The sequence below is a fragment of the Bos javanicus genome, chromosome 5, assembly GCF_032452875.1.
Source record: "Bos javanicus breed banteng chromosome 5, ARS-OSU_banteng_1.0, whole genome shotgun sequence".
NCBI classification, from domain to species: Eukaryota; Metazoa; Chordata; class Mammalia; order Artiodactyla; family Bovidae; genus Bos; species Bos javanicus.
The window spans coordinates 74,879,483-74,901,560 of record NC_083872.1 but is presented as its reverse complement, the minus strand read 5'-3'; the positions used below and the strand labels follow the sequence as shown (position 1 = coordinate 74,901,560).

Below are 22,078 nucleotides of genomic sequence, written 5' to 3'. Positions count from 1 at the left end.
GGCTGTTAGTTAAGAAAAGTCACTCACCTCCTACAGCTCCTTCCAAGCTGAGTCAGAGTCCTGCTCTCCTGTTGGGGCACAGGGAGAAGGTAATCAGACAGGAGACAGCCATCTGTGAAGTTATAGGAGCAGTAAAACCAGAGACAGAAGAACACATAGAAAGGAGCATAGAAAGGAATACTCTGGGAATTATGTGAGGTCGGGACACCTGTGCCACTAATTGGTAATAACTACTATTGATTCCGTGTCTATGATGTGCAGGCTCCTGAAACTCACCTAAACATGGGTCAGCCCAAGACTTCATGCTGGTGCCAGAGTCTGGACTTGAACCCAAGTCTTTCTGATTCAAATAGCAGGTTAATGATAACTATGCTCTACTCTCAGCAATATACAAAAATACTTACCTGGGGATATATGTTAATTGGTAAATGACTCTTTTTATTCCAAAATGATGTCTTGCTCCCTGTGCCTGAATCTCTGCCTTGATAAAGTTTCTGGTGCTGCAGCTCCCACAGCCCACATCCTCCTTCCTTCCGCAGGAGCCTTTCTCAACAACCCCCTCCCTGCAGCCCTGCCCTGGGCAGCTGAGGACCTGGATGGCACCCAGTCCTCTCTGTGGTCCTCCCCTGACTGTGGCACTTTGGGGTGTTTCTAATTGTTTGTGTAAATAATAGTGTAAAGAACACGCTTCTTGTATGAAACTTTGCTTGTACTTGAGACCGTGTCCTTAAGCTGTTTCTGGAAGTAGAATGATTTGGTCAGGGCTCTAAACATTTTAAATGTTTTCATACCTAGAGTCGCTCTGTTGTGCCAAAAAATTGCACCAATTGATTACAGTTATATTCATATGAGGGTGTCAATTCTTTTAATCTTGCCAATTCTCAGAAGTCTCTACTTTAAAACAGATCTTTATTGAGAGAGAATTTTTTAATTCTGTTTGGGATTACATTGCCTTGGTAGATGTTGAAAGGAAGCAAACGTTGATTACATTCAGCAAATTGTAAGAAGACAAGTGCATTTATCAGCTCCTCCTCCTGAGACCTGACTGAAATGATATGAAACATGCTTACAGTTGTAATAATGGCTACTGATAGGAGGCGTCTCTGTGCTTGTGGTCGTCTTTCTGTACTGATAGTTGATCTAAGACTTTACCGAATATAATTTGGATCATTCCAGTAACCCTTGAGATACGTACACAAAATCCCCTCCTTTTTTCATAGATGGTATGTGACTTGCCCAAGGTCAGAAATCTTATCCATGACAGACTAGGTTTCAACTCACTTACTGGGCTCAAGAGCCCATACCTTGCTTCTTGGTGCTCTGCTGCTAATATAAAGCCAGGAATGTGGGCAGCAGGAGCCCGGAGTCTTCAGCAATAGTTTAAAGACTGATTGGATGAAGAAGTGACTGCTGAATAAAGAGGAGTGGAGGGAAGAAACGGAGAGAAGGTGTACAGGCGAGAGGAATGCTTGCTTAGAGCAAAATGAGAGTGACACAGAGGAGAAAGCAGGGGATAGTCCCAGCAACCCACATTCCATCACATATTCACCCAAATCCACACCAGACAGAGGAAAATCTTAATTCAGAGACTCCAGAAAAAATATTTCTGTATTCTGGAATTTAGGGGTCCTCAGGCAAGCACTCTCGGAGAAGGCAATGGCAACCCACTCCAGTACTCTTGGGGGAGCCTAGTGGGCTTCGGTCTATGGGGTGGCACAGAGTCGGACATGACTGAAGTGACTTAGCACTAGCAGGAGCAGCACGCAAGCACTCTACAGGGCAGCTTACCGGTCAACTTTACTTCCTCTTAAATATGAATGGGTCGTCCAAGATTAGATACATGGAAATGATGACAATGTGGAAAAGGGTGACTAGGACAAACAGATGAGAAATGACACCAGAAGAGATGGATGGACAATTCTGAAGGAAGAAAATAATTTTTAAAACTTGAACCCAGGTCGTTAAGTCAGTTAGAAAGGATTTTTATTCATAAAATGAGATACACTGAGAAGTGGGGAAAAATGAAACAGACAAAAAAAATCTTGGGAATTAATAAGTGTTTACCAAATAAGTCTAAAGAAAGATTGGAAAAGAAGGTCAAAAAAAGCTTCCAGAAGTTTTCTTTAAATGACAGAAGAAATGGAGCTAAGTGGAGAATAGAAACGTTGCTATTCACAGTCGTTCCTTAGCAAGTTACTTGAGAGTGAGGTGCAGAGGGAAAGAAAGATGTGTGTGTGTGATGATGATGCAAAGGATATCCAAGAGAAAGAAAGATTCCTGAATGTGATCCAGGAATCAGCAACATCAACCCAGAGAGAAGGGAATCCAAGGATCACAGCTGGGCACACGGCAGATCTAGAGAGAAACCAGTTCAGAATGGGGTAAAATGTCCAGAGTCTGTGGGGACAGGGGACTCGGTATCATATGAGGCACAGGTGCAAAGAAATGGAGGAAATTTGAAGACAGACAGTGCAAGGGGTGAAAACAAAGGCAATTCCAAACATCAGGAAAAACTGAAGCTGTGCCAAAATGTATGTGCAAATAGATAGTGTTAATACAAGTTACTCAAGAGAAAACATTTAAAACATCACAAAATGTAAATTCTCTTCTTTGACTTTTAACTTCTAGAACAAAGCATTTAATTATGAGAACTTAATTTATTTGCTGTCAATCAATATGAATATTAAATCACACTTCTAGAAGTTGGGAGCTGAAGCACTGAAGGGAGAAAGAGAATTAGTCTCATTTTACAAAGTGGGGAATCAAGAAACACCAGTTGAACCTGAGGGCCTAAGAAACAATGGCACAAACGAAGTGCATATAACCACAAAGTTTTCTAACAGAAGATGTAGGATTAGTGATATAATGATATTAGGAGAAGATAGGGACGGATATAAGAAAAAATATAAGAATAACTGAAAACATTATCTTCCCTGGTAAGAAGTAAGTTAATAGTATCAAACTTTTTAAATTAGGAAAAGAAAAATATGATACTTAATGTTTATTAGCTATTGTGGTTGACGACTTCCCACTTTGCCCCAGGCAGCATTCTAAGTGCTTCTCAAGCATTCACTTATTTTTACTTCTCTCAATGACCCTGTAAATCAGGAAATTATCTAAGGATGTTGCTTAATTACCTAAAGAAAAAGCAAACAACTGAAAATGATTTTTATACGAGGTGTGCAGAACCCTCTGTATAAACTGGTTTGTTTTAAACATATGCATTTAGCATTTTGGATTTTTTTAATTTTATAAAAGCAGAAGTCACTTCATAGTAGTTAGTAACCCATAAGAATGGATTGATTTCTGGCACCACCACATAAAGCTGGTGGAAGCAATTGGATTAAGAGACAATAAGAAGTAAGCTGACACCCGATGTGACAACTGTCAGTGTAGGAGACATGTTTGTGATGATGAAGCCAAGCTCTCTAGGAAAAGGAGGGATGAAAATACACGTAAACCAGGACAATCACAGTGACCTGTGGCCTTAAACAGAGCCATCATCTGGCAGCACCTTGCCCACAAACATGTGCACCCATGGGCTTCTGTCCACTCAAAGGAAGCAAGACTCCTTGAAGGGGAGGTCAGTTCCACAGGTCGGCATCTATATCCACAGGTTGGCAACTATACACCCCCAAAGGCAAAGATTCTCTTGGAAACGTTCAGAGCAGCATTTAGAAGGGGCACCCACATGAAATGAGCTTCCCTGGTGGCTCAGATGGTAAAGAATCTGCTTGCAATGTGAGAGACCTGGGTTCGAGCCCTGGGAAGATCCCCTGGAGAAGGAATGACTACCCACTCCAGTATTCCGGTCCAGAGAATTCCATGGACAGAGGAGCCAGGCTCCTCTGACAGGCCATGGGATCACAAAGAGTCGGACCCGACTGAGCAACCTCAATGTAACTCACATATAATAATGCTGCTGACGATGGAAAGTGAATACTATGATCATGTTTCATTGGGCCACGTTGAGTCTGACAAAGGCCATGAGTTCATAATAATTCAATGAGAAGAGTTTATATCAAGTGTGGCTAAGAAGGGAGACATAAAGCTTACAAAAGGTAGCTATGCTGCAAAGAGGAGTAAGTGTAGTGGGAAATATTTCACTGTTAATTGAATTTAATAATAAGAGGAGTCTTAAAATCGATGGGTATATTCCTTTCTGTCTATTTATGTGACCATTATAAAGGACTGAGAAGGAAAGAATACCCCTGACATCCCAAGGCTGGCCTGGTATCACAACAGGGTGCTGCTCTTCTCCTGTTGGATGTAAAGACTCAAACAGAACTCCAGCCTCACACAGGGTCACCCTGAAAGCAGGGGCAAAGGAGACAGCAAACACCCATCACTGTGCCCCCACCACACCACACCCCCTCCCTTGGGTGAAAAGCATGACTGCTCCTTCTTTACCAGTCACACCTTTATGCTCACTCTGGTCTCCCCTCTCCATAGATGAGTTACCGAGACCCCCACTGATAGAAATGCCCCTCATTTTCTGTGTCACCTAATCTAGAGTGGACCCATTTCCTTAGTGAGTGAGTGAAAGTCTCTCAGTCATGTCCAACTCTTTGCAACCCGTGGACTATAGAATCCGTGGCATTCTCTAGGCCAGAATACTGCAGTGGGTAGCCTTTCCCTTCTCCAGGGGATCTTTCCGACCCAGGAATCAAACTGGGGTCTCCTGCATTGCAGGCAGATTCTTTACCAATTGAGCTATCAGGGAAGCTCCCAGTTCCTTAGAGCCTCCCCTAAATCCCCTCACCTGAGCTCCCATCCTAGAATCTTTCTATCACCTTCTTTCTGTAATGCCTGGGGTTGTCCCTCAGGAAGAGTAACTTGTTCACTAGGGAGTGTGCCGGGTGGTGGAGGCTGGAGGCACTGATTGTGTGATGGGAGAGAATTCGCACAGGCAGGTCTACCTTGAAACAGGTGGGAGAGGAGAGCTTGCTGGTCCCCCGCTGCCCTCTCTGCCTGGTAGCTGCATGACCCAGGAGCCAGGGCAGCTGAATGACGTCATGAATCACGAGGACCAAGAGCCAAGTCAGAGAGAAGAGGAGGGCTTGGGCAGAAAAGGCTGGATCCTGGGTGATGCCAAAACTTTGCAAATGCATCTGAACCATCCACCTCATCCTTCCATCCTTCCCTCCCATTCTTGGCCTGGTCCTGACTGGCCAAGGGGCTTGTCTGGGGCCTCAGATGCATGTGGATGCTGATAGTTCTTCCTCTATTGGATTCCTATCCAGGGCTTCCTCCACTGTTAGCCTCTGATTGGTTCCTTTCTGGAAAGGCTGTTTGTGGGAGAGGGGAGGACCCTGGAGAACCCTGTGCCTGCCCAGCTGCATGGCCAGTCATGCATCCCTTCCCTCCTCTTATGTAGACAGATTCTCCCTAACCATCTCCCTCCTGTGCCTGCAGTCACCCTCCCTGGGAAGGGAAAGGGGCGCTAAGAAAGTCCCTGGCCGAGAACCCGGACCCTCCTGACTGCCCCAGCTTCTGTCTTCCTCACATTCTCTGTCTCCACAGGGCCTGCTGCACGAGACTGTCACCTCACTTGGCACAGGCTGCCCCTCCCCACAACATGTGCTTCCCCACTGGCTTCACCTCGTGATGGGTTACTTGTCCCTGGAGGCCCAGCTCCAAGCCTCCCTCTTCCACCTTCCCCCAGTTGCTCTCCAGCTCCTCTTGAAGGCCGCACTTTCCTGGTTGTGGTCCCTTTGTGCTCAGTTTCTCCAGATCTGAGAATCCTTCCTGCATCATCAGGGGCCCTGTCTCTTCTTTGCTGCTCCTCCTGTCCAGTGCCTCTGGGCACCCTCCACCCTCCTGGGCACAGCCTGGCCAAAATATGAGGTGTGGGATCCCTTATGGGGACATGAAAGAAGCAGCTTCTGGATGACACAGCATAACCCCAGTTCCCCTGTTAAAATTAGAAAGGGATGGACGGGAGAAGCGGAGAGAGAGGAAGAGAATGGAGAAGAAACTAAAGATCCTAATCAATCAATCAAGATCCAACGTAAACCAGAGAGAAAAAACTGAGGGGACTGAAGGAAGCATTAAAAATAACATTGATTTGAGAAAGCCTTTCTAAATACACACATTCCACAAGATATAATGGAAATTCTGACCTACTGAACTCTTAGAAATAAAAATTGCCAAGGCTCCCATAAACCAGGTCAGAAAAAACATCTGCATCCACAGGGAAAAGTGGAAATCAGATTTAAAAAACTTAGTAAGAGAATAGAACAAACAATTCCCCAGGGGGTAGCTTGCCCAGGGTCACACAGTTCTCTGTGGGCAGAGAGGCGGCCAAGACCAGGCCTTTGGACATGGGTACAAGGGCAGGGTGGGAATGTGGTTTTAATAACCCAACGTTTCTAGGGTTGTCTCTGCCGGTAAAAACTATAGATCTAAGCTCATGCCCCTCCTGTTATACTGATGTCTGTAGAGTTCGGCTTATTATCTTAACATTGCACACCGGGATGTATGTGGACCTTGTGCAGTGAGCCCTTCTCACTTCTTCCAGCAGCGCCACCTTCCCCACACAGGACCTCCCATCGCCCACATCCTGAGCAGAGGGCCTGACAAACACAGGAAGCCAACGCCCTTCACTCCCCGATTGGTGTCCTGTCCCTCTCCAGGCCACAGTGTTCCCCAGGGCCTGGCACTAAGCCTGGCTCTCAGAGGTAGGGTTTTTCAACAAATCTTGATTCCTTGTAACTGAAAAAAATCCCCTTTCCCCCATCAGCCCCAGCCTAGCAGCCTGGGGACAGCATTAAGGTGGCCAGGCCATAGGAGGGGAGGCTCTGACTTCCCTGTCCTCCTCTACCCTCTCTGCTTCCTCCAATTTCCCAAAGTACTAAGCACACCCAACACCCACCTTCCTTCTGGGGTCACCGCTCATGTCTCAGGAGACCACATCCTGAGCTGAGCCCACCTGAGCAGCTGTGGCCCTCCCTCTGCTCTGTTTAGGGGTCCTCGGCTGGGAGGAAGCCCTCAGACACACCTGCCTCCACATCCAGGCTCTGCCCCTGCTTAACCTGCTGCCTTGGCCATGACCTCACCTCTCTGTGCTTCCAGTTCCCATCTTCTGTCAACTAATGACATCAACCTTTTCAGACATTCATCCTGAGGATGGGGAGATGGGCAGGGCCCTCCACTCTGCTTACCCAGGGGTTTTCCTCTGGCTGAGTGTGAACAAGATCCAGACGTTCTCAGCTGTGCAGAGGCAGCCGCCAGCTGTGCATCTCTGCAGTGACCACACACACCCTCTGTGCCTAGATATACTCTGGGAAGCAAAAGTGAAAGCAAAACCCTCACTTCTGAGTGGTTCAAGTCAAACAAACACTCTGCCCACCAGGCCCCACCCTGGGACTATCTCCACCTCCAGCTGACCCGCTTAGAGAAAGAAGCCCAGTCCTGACATTCCACGTCCTTCTTCACACAGTCCACTCCATCTCAGGCTCCATGAAGGAAGACCTGCCACCAACACACCATGAGTCCCTTGGCAAATCACTCCCCACCACCCCCCCATTCCATCTTCTCACCCCTCCAACCCCACACTCACCAGCCTGCCTGCCTCGTTCACCTTCATGCCACCAGCATGAGGTACAGTCCTAGAACAGACCAGCTGCTCAGTGCATACTGGTCATACTCTGTTGCTGAGGGCCACGTCCAGGTGGCTTCTAGGATTCACTCACATTTCTAGGTTCTTCTGCCAGGGACACCTGCTGCATCCAACCGGGAGAAATGTTTTCTGCAAAGCCCAAATCTGGCATCACCTCCTCTGAGAAGCCCTCCGTGACCTCGCCTGTAGAGGCCACAGTTTCCTATTCTGCTCCCATGCTACCTAGAAGAGGGGCCTAAGGCCACCCCTCAGCCACTCTGTCCATGCGCTTCCCCCCATCCCTTTTGATCAGATCCGTCTAGACTTAGCCCTGCTGGCAGGGACGGAACTAGTGTCTTTAGTCCCAGTGAGCCACATGAGGAGGCCCAGCCTTTGTGGTCACTGCCATACGGTGGATGCAGAAGTTCGTGGGAGGGGCTGAGAGCATGCTGCCCTTTGCTACCTCGGCTTATCTCCACCTGACAACAGATTTTTTTCTCTCCAAATGGAAGACTTTTATCAGAAAACCAGTGTCCTGGTGACTCAGAGAATTCTGCAATGGAGCACTGGCCCTGTCTCCATTTGGTTCCTGAGCAAAGAGCCTCTGTGGACGGGGCTGAGCACGTGGCAGACGCTGTGCTCCCACCATACACGACTTTCCTGCTGAATCTCACATCAGCTCTAAGAGTGCTGGCTCCGTTTCACAGATGAAGAAATGCAGGTCAAGTTCCCACAGTCTGAGAGTCCTGCAGCTGGACTGCTGGTGATCTTCTCGGTTTGCTTCAAGCAGAAGTGACTGCAGTGGACCTGGATGCCCCATGGAGGCCCGCCTGCCCTTCCCTCAGGGCTGCTTCACCCCAGGAAATGTCCTTGGGCCATTATGGTCCCCTCCCCCCAGGTTTTGAGGGAGGAACAGGAGATTATTCCATGAGGATAGCCAACCATAGTTTGTTTTTAAAGCCAACTGTTATGTATCTGACGTGTTTTGCAGATAAGGGAGCTGAGAGGAAGGGAGAGGTGGGCACTTTGTTCCAGCAACTCAGGCACTTGTGTTTGGTAGGAGAATGTCAGCAGCTCACATCCTGCAAACATTCATTTGACACCCTGCTTCCAGAGCTCAGGGCTCAGGCCAGGACACAAGCCCCAGAGCCCAGACACAGAGGAGTCAAGGGGCAAACGGGCAGCTGCCCTGCCCACTGACCTGCACAAGTCTGCCTCTGACCCCACGGGAGCTGCTGGAACTCAAGGATGCCTCTTCCCCAGAGATCGGGGTCCTCTAGGGACAGCCAGATCTGGGTGTCACACCTACAGAAGGGACACAGGGAGGAAGAGAGGGAGGCAGGGGTTTTTCTGCAGGGAAAATCGGAGCACAGTCACCACTCCCACCTGCTCACTTTAAACCTCAGGCAGAAATCCAGGAAGCAGTGGGGCGGGAAAGCCACGTGGGCCTCCCTGGGGAACACCTGCCTCGGTGAGGGCTGCCAGTCCCTGCTTCCTCAGTGCCTCCACACAGGACAGCTGGGGGCCCTGAGCTGCTGGTGGGCATCCCGGGACTCACTTCCCGGCCAGGTAGCCCCTGCATCAGGCCTGGAAGCCGATGATGATGTCGGTGATCTTCAGGTCCCACTCCTCCTCCAGGTGGACCAGCACAGTAGCCCAAAGAAAACCTTGCTCTGGCCCTTGTGGTACAGGTTGCTCTCGATATCCAGGACCCTGATGTAGAAGAGGAGAGCTGGCCGCTGACCACATGCCACCCCATCCACCACGGAGTCCTAGAGAAAGACCAAGGCCCTGGATCGGTCTTAATGCTCTGAACACAGACTTCTCCTGGTGCAGGGAAAGCGGGGTGGGGGGACCCCAGGAAGGGGGCACGTGGGGGCCAGCACGGGACAGGTAAGGAGTCAGACTTGCAGAGAAACACAGAACCTGGGCCCTGAAGGGATTTCACCTGCTGGCATCTCTGCCCCGTGCATTTCTAACCAAGGGGGCAGTGGATATCGGGGCTCTGGTACATTACCCTAGGTGATTAGGGAAAGAGCGTTTCTTGAAACAGGTGAAGTCTAGAGGGGCTTCAGCATACTTAGGAACCTAAGGAGCGAAGCAGGGGAAGCCAAGAAAGTGGGGCCAGGTGCAGGGTGGCGCACAAAAGGGCCACAAGTGGCTTGGGAGCAGCGCTGTGACAGGGCAAGTCTCTCATCAATAACTGTCATTGACGAGGAGGCTGGGCCCAGACTGGGTGTAACCCAGCATCCGAGTGAAACCAGTTGTTAGCTACTCTGTGCAAGCAACACAATTTGCTGAGAAGAACCAGCTTTGATCTAAGCCAGGACCTCCACAGACTGAGGACACCCCCGTTCAATTAGGTCCACGCCCTGGGATCCAGCCACTGGAAGCTGTGCGCCAGGTGGTGTGAACATGCGCTCATAGGTGGCCTTGGCCACACCTCGATGGTGAAGTCAGCCTGCAGGGACACTCAGGGCGGGGGGTGGGGTGGTGGGGTGGGGGGTTGGCTGGCAGGGGCGGCGGAAGGGGAAGGGTCAGACACAGGAGCCTTTAAGCGCTCATTCCCTTTACCCCAGCAATGTCATCTGCAGGGCCCACCCCCAGAAAAACAGCCTCAAAGATGAGGGGGAAACTTCATACACAAATATCTTCACTGCAGTGTTATTTAAAAGGATGGAAGTTCCAAGAGCCTAAATTCCAACAATATGGGCAGAGCGAACTTAGACATTTGCAAAGTGTTAGTCATTCAGTTGTGTTCAAGTCTTTGTGAAGCCATGGACTGTAGCTCGCCAGACTCTTCTGTCCATGAAATTCCCCAGGCAAGAATCCTGGAGTGGGTTGCCATTCGCTTCTCCAGGAAGTCTTCCAGACCCAGGGATATGAATTCGGGTCTCCCACATTGCGGGCAGATTCTTTAGGGTCTGGCCACCAGGCAAGTGAAGTGAAGTTGCTCAGTCGTGTCCGACTCTTCACGACCCCGTGGCCTGTAGCCTACCAGGCTCCTCCGTCCATGAGATTCTCCAGGCAAGAATACTGGAGTGGGTTGCCATCTCCTTCTCCAGGGGATCTTCCCAACCCTGGGACCGAACCAGGGTCTCCCGCATTGAAGGCAGACGCTTTAACCTCTGAGCCACCAGGAAAGTTACCAGGCAAAGACCTTTTTAAAATATAGGGATGAACAGAAGTATGTACAGAAGAAATGACAAGATTTTTGAGATTTGCTTCTAAAAACACAGGGGCCTCAGCCACTCTCCTGGTCCCTGGGCCCAGCTTCCTCCTGCTCTTCACTGGGGTGACAAGCACTTGCTCTCAGAGGTGCAGTAAGATCCTGATTAGGACCCAGGTGACAGTGCTGACACAGCGATGGCCCAGCCCAGGCTCCACAGGGGTGAATTTCCCCACAGGAAAGAGGAACAGGGAGTGGGATCCCAGTGAGGACTGGTATCAGGAGAGCAATGTTCCTGGGGGCCGGGGTCTCTACTGCACCTGCCTGTTGCCTGCACATATATAATACACATGCAGAATACTGAGAAAGGAGCCCAATGGACCAGGAGATGCACTGGCATCACGCTGGGGCCCTTCGCCCTTGACATCACTGCAAGATGCAGCAGGGGGAGGGGATTCGTGTTTGTCTCCAGCTGGGGAAGTGGGCGGTGCACTTACTGTCATGTGTGGGGTACTTGGACCCAGAAGGGTGAGGTGAGGAAAGTCATGTCTGTTGGTCTGGGCAGAGGGCACCTGTGCATCCAGGAAGCACTCAATCTGGAGCCTCTCTACCTGAGACTTTCCCACAGGGTTCAGGTCCCTGTTACTCATTCATCTTCCTCATCCTTCAGCCTGAACTATTAGTCCAAGGAGACTGTCCCCAGGCCCAAGTTATTCTGTCTCTTGGGAACTTGACACTGAGATTCCAGGTGTCTAGACCTAAGCCCCCTGCTGCCGGGACCTCAGGGGACAGACTGTGGGATCCTGGAGGGGGACATGTCCTGCTTCCTATCCTCCCTGAACTGTGCACATTTGGGACTTCTTTGTATCCTCTGACCTGGACTTCTTCCCTCTCAGTGCACCCTCTTCTGTGCTCACTTAGCCAGATGCAGTTTCTGTTGCTCAGAACTACAAGGATCTCACCTGACACAGGTCACCGTGGAGTTGCATCAGCCGCACATTGAGCTCAATGGAGTCCAGCTCTAAAGGTTCAGGGGGAGATGGGGGTGGACACAGAATGGCTCTGTACCCAGTGCCTGAAACCCTGCCCAGAGAAGTCTGTGCAGGATGGGAATTCTCCAGGAACTGATGAAGAAGCGCTGAAGGAATGAACTCACGTTTCTGAAGGTCAGGCAGGCGATGGCCATGACTGCTGACATCTTCAAGAAGGAATGAGAGGACTGGTTGAAGCCTCAGGAAAACATGGGCTGAGAGGGAGTCAGAGGCAGTGAGGAAAGTCTTTTGAGGGAGGTTTGGACAAAAGTGTGGAGAAGGCTCTGCAGCACGTGGGGAGGGACTTAGAATATGTCCTAGGATCATTTCCAGGTCCCAGGTCTCTGGCTTCCTGCCCTGGGCTCCAGGCATGGGAAACTGTTAGGTGCTCACATGCTCCACAGGTGGAAACACAGAGAGTCAGTGCCCACAGGAGCAGGCCCATGGAGGTGAGAGCCACACCCAGATGCTCCCCTCTCCTCCCTGGGAGGAGGAGCCTGAGGCATCCCATGAAGGCTCCTCACAAAGTCCAGGCAGGTGCAATCCCAGTTGGGTGGCCAGGTCAGAACATGGCCTTGGATGGAACTTCCCCCCTCCTGCCCACTTCCCCAAGCCACTCAGTCCTGCTCCTGGGGATGGAGTGAGCCTGGCATCCAGCTCTGCCCTAGGGAGGACCACAGGCCCCAGCAGGCTAGGCTGCAGCGAGGCTTTGAGTGTCTGTGCTCAGAGTCATAGGCAGCTGTGGAGGAGGGGAAGCAGGTAGGGCTAAGATCAATATTCTTAAGAGTCATTCTAGCCCTATGCGGGGAATAGATAGGTGAGGCAGGGCAGTGTCCCAAGGTAAACACAGGAAGACCGTTCTGGAAGTTCCTACAGAAGTCCTGGTGAAACATGAAGGCAGCCTGGGTGAGGCATGTGCTCTCTCTCTGCCCCTCTGTTTATGGCTGACCCCCCTCCTCACACTTGCTCGCAAGCCCTCTGCTCTGAATTACCCTCGGGTGCCCCGTGTCCATCCTTGTCCACGGGGCTGGAGGAGGAACATCCCCTTGCTCAGCCCAAGTCAGACGACATGGGTTCCCCTGGGTGTCCCATGGGGCCCGCGGGGCTCCAGGGTCTGAGGGAAACAACTTTATGGGAGCCCAGTGGGCAGACAGGAGGAGCCATGGAGGATGTACTTCCTGAGACCCTGGGAGACAGGCTCATGGGGAAGGAGGTCAGGCATCTGGAGCCTAGCTGAGCTCATCAATCAATGCAAGGAAGCCTCAGCCAATCAGTTCATATTTATTGAAGTAAAGTCTGTAGAACACAATGAGGAGAGAGGCAGATGGTCCTAGAATATCTTGTTCTGCTTCATCCTCAACTGAGGAGGAAATTGAGGGTCAGAGAGGCCTTGTCTGTTGACCCCAGGCTGGTTGATCTCCTTGACACACCGCATAGTTCCTTGGCCTATTGATGCCTTCTGCTTTCATCTTTCTTTCTGTTTTTCCCAAATCAATCTCTGTTCCTACACAACACTGGGAATTTCGTGGGAACTTCACTGGTCTCTCGGTGCACCCTGAACTCAAAGGGCACCTGGATACTTGTCAGATGCTCCATCCACTGAGTTGTCATCACCACTGCTGCCGCCACCATCATCACCACCACTGTCACCAAGAAGCCACTGCCTGAAGTTTTACATAGACCATTCTTCAGAGAAGATATACAGATGGCTAGCCAGCATATGCAAAGAGGCTGAACACTGCTAATTATTCATTCAGTTCAGTTCAGGCGCTCAGTCGTGTCTGACTCTTTGCGACCCCATGGACCACAGCACGCCAGGCCTCCCTGTCCATCACCAACTCCCGGAGTCCACTAAGACTCATCTCCATTGAGTCATTGATGCCATCCAACCATCTCATCCTCTGTGGATGCTAATCAAAACTACAATAAGGGATCACCCCCTACCAATCAGAAGGGCCATCAAGTAAAAGTCTACAGACAATCAGTATTGGAGATGATATGGAGAAAAGGCATGCCTTCTACACTCTTGCTGGGAATATAAGTTGGTGTGGCCGTTATGGAAAACAGTAAAGAAGTTCCTTAAAAACTAAAAATCAAGCTATCAGGTTATCCAGCGATCCCACTTCAGGGCATATATTTGGAAAAGAAAAAGTTCCAATTCAAAAAAAGATACATGCACCCCATGTTCATAGCAGCACTATTTACAATAGACAAGACATGGAAGCAACCTAAACGTCCGTCAACAGATGAAGGGATAAAGACAATGTGGTACATACAAAAAATGGAATATTACTCAACCATAAAAAGAATGAAATAATGCCTTTTGTAGTAACATGTATGGATCTAGAGGTGATCATACTAAGTGAAGTAAGTCTGGCAGAAGAGACAGATACATAATATCACTTATATGGACAATCTAAGAAATAGTCTAGGTGGTTCCCTGGTGCTCTAGTGGTTCAAATTTGGTGGTTTTGCTGCTATGGCCACGTTTATTCCACGCCGGGGATCTGAGATCCCACAAACTGCTTGGCATGGCCAAAAGAAAAGAGTCCAAATGAACTTATGAACAAACCAAAACAGACTCATAGTCATAGAAAACATAACTTGTTGTTACTAAAGAGAGAGGAGGGTAAACTAGGAGTATGGGATTAACAGATGCACACTACCATATATAAAACAGATTAAAAAAACAAGTTCTTTCTGTATAACACAGGGAATAATAGTATCTTATAATAATCTGTAATGAAAAAAATTTTAAAGAATATAGATATATACATAGATTATGTATAACTGAATCACTTCAATGTTCACCTGAACTAACAAAATATTGTGAATCAACTCTACTTCAATTAAAGAAACAAGCAGACAAAAGAAGTCACAGCCTAATTAAGATAAAATGCTGGGATAAAAGGTGAGTTGTTGGAAAAGTCAGGCTAGAGGCCACCACCAGGGGGAGACTCTTCTTGCTGGGGCATCAGACCCTGGCAAGGGCAATAGAGCAGCCCCTGCTACTTCCCCTGGATCCCAACGATCCTGCCTCTCTATCCCCCATTTTCAGCCCTTTTGTCTTTCTGTGTCTCGTTGCTAGTTCCCCTGCCTCTCCCTGTATTCTGCACCCAGTGTCGTCTTTAGTTCAAAGTAAGTGGTTTCTGAGAAAGCTTTCTTATCTCTCCTTGGTGTTCTTTGGAACTCTGTATTTAGATGCTTATATCTTTCCTTTTCTTCTTTGCTTTTCGCTTCTCTTCTTTTCACAGCTATTTGTAAAGCCTCCCCAGACAGCCAAGGAGAGATAAGAAAGCCTTCCTCAGTGATCAATGCAAAGAAATAGAGGAAAACAACAGAATGGGAAAGACTAGAGACCTCTTCAAGAAAATTAGAGATACCAAGGGAGCATTTCATGCAAAGATGGGCTCGATAAAGGACAGAAATGGTATGGACCTAACAGAAGCAGAAGATAGTAAGAAGAGGTGGCAAGAATACACAGAAGAACTGTACAAAAAGATCTTCACGACCCAGATAATCACGATGGTGTGATCGCTCACCTAGAGCCAGACATCCTGGAATGTGAAGTCAAGTGGCCCTTAGAAAGCATCACTACGAACAAAGCTAGTGGAGGTGATGGAATTCCAGTTGAGCTATTTCAAATCCTGGAAGATGATGCTGTGAAAGTGCTGCACTCAATATGCCAGCACATTTGGAAAACTCAGCAGTGGCCACAGGACTGGAAAAGGTCAGTTTTCCTCCCAATCCCAAAGAAAGGCAATGCCAAAGAATGCTCAAACTACCACACAACTGCACTCATCTCACATGCTAGTAAAGTAATGCTCAAAATTCTCCAATCCAGGCTTCAGCAATATGTGAACCATTAACTTCCAGATGTTCAAGCTGATTTTAGAAAAGGCAGAGGAACCATAGATCAAATTGCCAACATCTACTGGATCATCAAAAAAGGAAGAGATTTCCAGAAAAACATCTATTCCTGCTTTATTGACTATGCCAAAGCCTTTGACTGTGGATCACAAGAAACTGTGGAAAATTCTGAAAGAGATGGGAATACCAGACCACCTCACCTGCCTCTTGAGAAACCTGTATGCAGGTCAGGAAGCAACAGTTAGAACTGGACAACAGACTGGTTCCAAATACGAAAAGGAGTATGTCAAGCCTGTATATTGTCACCCTGCTTATTTAACGTCAATGCAGAGTACATCATGAGAAATACTGGGCTGGAAGAAGCACAAGCTGGAATCAAGACTGCCGGGAGAAATATCAATAACCTCAGATATGCAGATGACACCACCTTTATAGCAGAAAGTGAAGAGGAACTAAAAAGCCTCTTCAAGAAAGTGAAAGAGGAGGAGCTAAGATGGCAGAGGAATAGGACGGGGAGACCACTTTCTCCCCCAACAAATTCATCAAAAGAACATTTAAACGCCGAGTAAATTCCACAAAGCAACTTCTGAATGCCGGCAGAGGACATCAGGCACCCAGAAAAGCAACCCATTGTCTTCGAAAGGAGGTAGGAAAATATATAAAAGACAAAAAAAAGAGACAAAAGAGGAAGGGACGGAGCTCCATCCCAGAAAGGGAGTCCTAAAAAGAGAGAAGTTTCCAAACACCAGGAAACACTCTCACTGCTGAGTCTGTCCCGAGCCTTGGAAGCACAGAGAGCAACATAACAGGGAGGAAAAATAAATAAACAATTAAAATCCACATATTAGGAGCCCAACGGTAACTCCACCAGGGGATAAGCAGCGCAGACGCCTGCACCCGCCACTAGCAAGCGGGGACTGGGCAGTGAGGCGCGGTGCGGGCTGCATTATTTAGAGTAAGGATCTGCCCTGAATGCCCCGAGTGCTATCTGAGGGAACTAATTTGGGCTAGCAAAACAGACTGTGGGATATCTACCACGCGAAAAGCCAGCCCTAACCTAAGACACCACCAGGCCCACGTAGGGAAAAAAGGACTGAACAGAAATAGCCAGCTGTAGACCATCCCCCTCTGGTGACAGGCAGCCAGAGCCGGAAGGGGGCAATCGCAGCCCCAGAGAGACATTATCTACAAAACTGTAAGCAGGCTTCTTTGCAAACTAAGACTTCTTGGGGTTCTGGACGGTCAACATCCGCCTGAGAAGGTGCGCCAGTTGTACACCCAGAAAACCGAGCAGCGGGGAGGCGATAAGTCGCAGCAACCGCGCTCACCAGACACCTCATCACCTGAGCTGCTCAGACCTGGGAAGGGCACAAAACGCAGGCCCAACCGAGTCTGCGCCTCTGAGGACTACTTGAGTGCCTAAACCTGAGCGTCTTAGACCTGGGAGGTGCAGGCAGCCCAGGGCCAGCCTCGGATGGTTCTCGGCAGAGCAACCTAGAGCCTGAGCAGTGTGGGCAGGGAGGCTACATGCGCCGTGAGCGGGGGCAGACCCAGTGTGGCTGAGGCACTACGAGCACAGGCCAGTGTTATTTGTTTGCAGCATCCCTCCCTCCCCACAGCGCGACTGAACAAGTGAGACTAAAAAAAAAAAAAAAGTGTCCTCCACTGTCCCCTTTGTGTCAGGGCGGAAATCAGACACTGAAGAGACCAGCAAACAGAAAAAGCTATAACAGAGGGAACCGCCTTGGAAGCGACAGGCATTAGATCAAAACCCTGTCGTTAGTACCAACTACATAGGAAGGGGCCTATAGATCTTGAGAAATATAAGCCGGACCAAGGAACTAGCCAAAAATGAACTGACCCCACAATACCCACAACACCAGAGAAAGTCCTAGATATATTTTTACTATTTTTACGATCATTCTTTCTTTTTTTTTTTAATTTTAAGTCCTCTATTACTCCTTTAATTTTCACTTTTATAACCTACTATTACTTTGCAAAAAAAAAAAAAAGACCCTATTTTTTTAAAGCAAACTTCATATATATATATTTTTATAATTTTTGTGACCTTGTTTTTCGTTTTTTTTTTGTTTTTCCATCTTCTTTTCTTTAACATTGTATTTCTGAAATTCCAAACTCTACTCTGGATTTTTAATTTTAGCTTTTTGGTATTTGTTATCAATTTTGAACCTATATTTTTTTTATAATTTCTGTGACTTTTTTTTTCTCTCTTTCTTTCTCTTCTTCTTTTCTTTAACATTGTATTTCTGAAATTCCAAACTCTACTCTGGATTTTTAATTTATGCTATTTGGTATTTGTTATCAATTTTGTACCTATATTTTCTTTATAATTTTTGTGACTTTGTTTGTTTCTGTTTGTTTATTTTTTTCTCTTTCTTTTTCTTCTTCTTTTCTTTAACATTGTATTTTTGAAATTCCAAACTCTACTCTAGATTTTTAACTTTTGCTTTGTGGTATTTGTTATCAATCTTGTACCTGCATTTTCTTTATAATTTTTGTAACTTTTTTTTTCTTTTTCTCTCTTTCTTTTCCTTCTTCTTTTCTTTAACATTGTATTTTTGAAGTTCCAAACTCTACTCTAGATTTTTAAGTTTTGCTTTTAGGTATTTGTTACCAATTTTGTACCTTTAAGAACCCAATCTTCAGTACCCATTTTTCACTTGGGAGCGAGATTACTGGCTTGACTGCTCTCTATCCCTTTGGACTCTCCTTTTTCTCCACCCTAACCCCTCTCTACTTTACCCAACTCTGTGAATTTCTGTGTGTTCCAGACGGTGGAGAACACTTAGGGAACTGATTACTGGCTGGATCTGTCTCTCTCCTTTTCATTCCCCTCTTTTATCCTCCTGGCCACCTCTGTCTCCTTCCTCCCTCTTCTCTTCTCTGTATAACTCCGTGAACATATCTGAGCGGTCCAGTTGTGGAGTGCACATACGGAAGTGATTACTGGTTAGCCCGCTCTCTCCTCTACTGATTCCACCTCATCACATTCGGGTCACCTCTAACTCCCTCCTCCCTCTTCTCTTCTCCATGTAACGTTGTGAACCTCTCTGGGTAACCCTTACGGTGGAGAAACTTTTCATCTTTAACCTAGATGTTTTATCAATGGTGCTGTATAGAAGGAGAAGTTTTGAGACTACTGTAAAAATAAGACCGATAACTGGAAGCAGGAGGCTTAAGTCCAAACCCTGACTCGAGGGAACTCCCGACTCCAGGGAACATTAATTGACAGGAGCTCATCAAACGCCTCCATACCTACTCTGAAACCAAGCACCACACAAGGGCCAACAAGTTCCAGGGCAAGACATACCAAGCAAATTCTCCAGCAACACAGGAACACAGCCCTGAGCTCCAATATACAGGCTGCCCAAAGTTACTCCAAAACCATAGACATCTCATAACTCATTACTGGACACTTCATTGCACTCCAGAGAGAAGAAATTCAGCTCCACCCACCAGAACACTGACACAAGCTTCTCTAACCAAGAAACCTTGACAAGCCACCTGTACAAACCCACACACAGCGAGGAAATGCCACAATAAAGAGAACTCCACAAACTGCCAGAATACAGAAAGGACACCCCAAACTCAGCAATTTAAACAAGATGAAGAGACAGAGCAATACCCAGCAGGTAAAGGAACAGGATAAATGCCCACTAAACCAAACAAAAGAGGAATAGTGAAATTGATCCAAAATCTTGAAACTAAAATGGAATCACAGATAAATAGGATGGAGACAAGGATTGAGAAGATGCAAGAAAGGTTTAACAAGGACCTAGAAGGAATAAAAGAGTCAACATATAATGAATAATGCAATAAATGAGATCAAAAACACTCTGGAGGCAACAAATAGTAGAATAACAGAGGCAGAAGATAGGATTAGTGAATTAGAAGATAGAATGGTAGAAATAAATGAATCAGAGGGGAAAAAAGAAAAACGAATTAAAAGAAATGAGGACAATCTCAGAGACCTCCAGGACAATATTAACGATACAACGTTCAAATCATAGGAGTCCCAGAAGAAGAAGACAAAAAGAAAGACCATGAGAAAATACTTGAGGAGACAATAGTTGAAAACTTCCCTAAAATGGGGAAGGAAATAATCACTCAAGTCCAAGAAACCCAGAGAGTCCCAAACAGGATAAACCCAAGGCGAAACACCCCAAGACACATATTAATCAAATTAACAAAGATCAAACATAAAGAACAAATATTAAAAGCAGCAAGGGAAAAACAACAAATAACACACAAGGGAATTCCCATAAGGATAACAGCCGATCTTTCAATAGAAACTCTTCAAGCCAGGAGGGAACGGCAAGACATACTTAAAGTGAGGAAAGAAAATAACCTACAGCCCAGATTATTGTACCCAGCAAGGATCTCATTCAAATATGAAGGAGAAATCAAAAGCTTTACAGACAAGCAAAAGCTGAGAGAATTCAGCACCACCAAACCAGCTCTCCAACAAATACTAAAGGATATTCTCTAGACAGGAAACACAAAAAGGGTGTATAAATTCGAACCCAAAACAATAAAGTAAATGACAACGGGATCATACTTATCAATAATTACCTTAAACGTAAATGGGTTGAATGCCCCAACCAAAAGACAAAGACTGGCTGAATGGATACAAAAACAAGACCCCTACATATGTTGTCTACAAGAGACCCACCTCAAAACAGGGGACACATACAGACTGAAAGTGAAGGGCTGGAAAAAGATTTTCCATGCAAATAGGGACCAAAAGAAAGCAGGAGTTGCAATACTCATATCAGATAAAATAGACTTTAAGAGTGAAAAGAGACAAAGAAGGTCACTACATAATGATCAAAGGATCAATCCAAAAGAAGATATAACAATTATAAATATAGATGCACCCAACATAGGAGTACCACAATATATGACAAATGCTACAAGTATGAAAGGAGAATTTAACAATAACACAATAATAGTGGGAGACTTTAATACCCCACTTACACCTATGGATAGATCAACTAAACAGAAAATTAACAAGGAAACACAAACTTTAAATGATACAATAGACCAGTTAGACCTAATTGATATCTATAGGACATTTCACCCCAAAACAATGAATTTCACCTTTTACTCAAACTCACACGGAACCTTTTCCAGGATAGATCACATCCTGGGCCGTAAATCTAGCCTTGGTAAATTCAAAAAAATTGAAATCATTCCAAGCATCTTTTCTGACCACAATGCAGTAAGATTAGATCTCAATTACAGGAGAAAAACTATTAAAAATTCCAACATATGGAGGCTGAATAACACGCTGCTGAATAACCAACAAATCACAGAAGAAATCAAAAAAGAAATCAAAATTTGCATAGAAACGAATGAAAATGAAAACACAACAACCGAAAACCTGTGGGACACTGTAAAAGCAGTCCTAAGGGGAAAGTTCATAGCAATACAGGCATACCTCAAGAAACAAGAAAAAAGTCGAATAAATAACGTAACTCTACACCTAAAGCAACTAGAAAAGAAAGAAATGAAGAACTCCAGGGTTAGTAGAAGGAAAGAAATCTTTAAAATTAGGACAGAAATAAATGCAAAAGAAACAAAAGAGACCATAGCAAAAATCAACAAAGCCAAAAGCTGGTTCTTTGAAAGGATAAATAAAATTGACAAACCATTAGCGAGACTCATGAAGAAACAAAGGGAGAAAAATCAAATCAATAAAATTAGAAATGAAAATGGAGAGATCACAACAGACAACACAGAAATACAAAGGATCATAAGAGACTATTATCAGGAATTATATGCCAATAAAATGGACAACGTGGAAGAAATGAACAAATTCTTAGAAAAGTACAACTTTCCAAAACTGAACCGGAAGGAATAGAAAATCTTAACAGACCCATCACAAGCATGGAAATTGAAACTGTAATCAGAAATCTTCCAGCAAACAAAAGCCCAGGTCCAGATGGCTTCACAGCTGAATTCTACCAAAAATTTAGAGAAGAGCTGACACCTATCCTACTCAAACTCTTTCAGAAAATTGCAGAGGAAGGTAAACTTCCAAACTCATTCTATGAGGCCACCATCACCCTAATACCAAAACCTGACAAAGATCCCACAAAAAAAGAAAACTACAGGCCAATATCACTGATGAACATAGATGCAAAAATCCTTAACAAAATTCTAGCAATCAGAATCCAACAACACATTAAAAAGATCATACACCATGACCAAGTGGGCTTTATCCCAGGGATCCAAGGATTCTTCAATATCCGCAAATCAATCAATGTAATACACCACATTAACAAATTGAAAAATAAAAACCATATGATTATCTCAATAGATGCAGAGAAAGCCTTTGACAAAATTCAACATCCATTTATGATAAAAACTCTCCAGAAAGCAGGA

General features: G+C 46.3%; 1 protein-coding gene across 4 annotated transcripts in view; it reads right to left on the bottom strand.

Annotated features, from left to right (window-relative positions):
• Positions 1–7,556, bottom strand: part of LOC133247899 (apolipoprotein L3-like) — a 58,159-nt gene extending 50,603 nt beyond the window's left edge. For 2 of the 4 annotated variants that reach the window (XR_009736554.1, XM_061417319.1), the window contains exons 1-2: positions 7,164–7,556; positions 28–68 (exon numbers count right to left, since the gene is read on the bottom strand). The gene's annotated coding sequence lies outside the window, so the exon portion shown is untranslated. Of the gene's footprint in view, positions 1–27; positions 113–7,163 lie in introns of all 4 variants that reach the window. The other 2 variants (XR_009736555.1, XR_009736556.1) reach the window with 2 other exon arrangements.
• Positions 7,557–22,078: the final 14,522 nt, after the last annotated feature.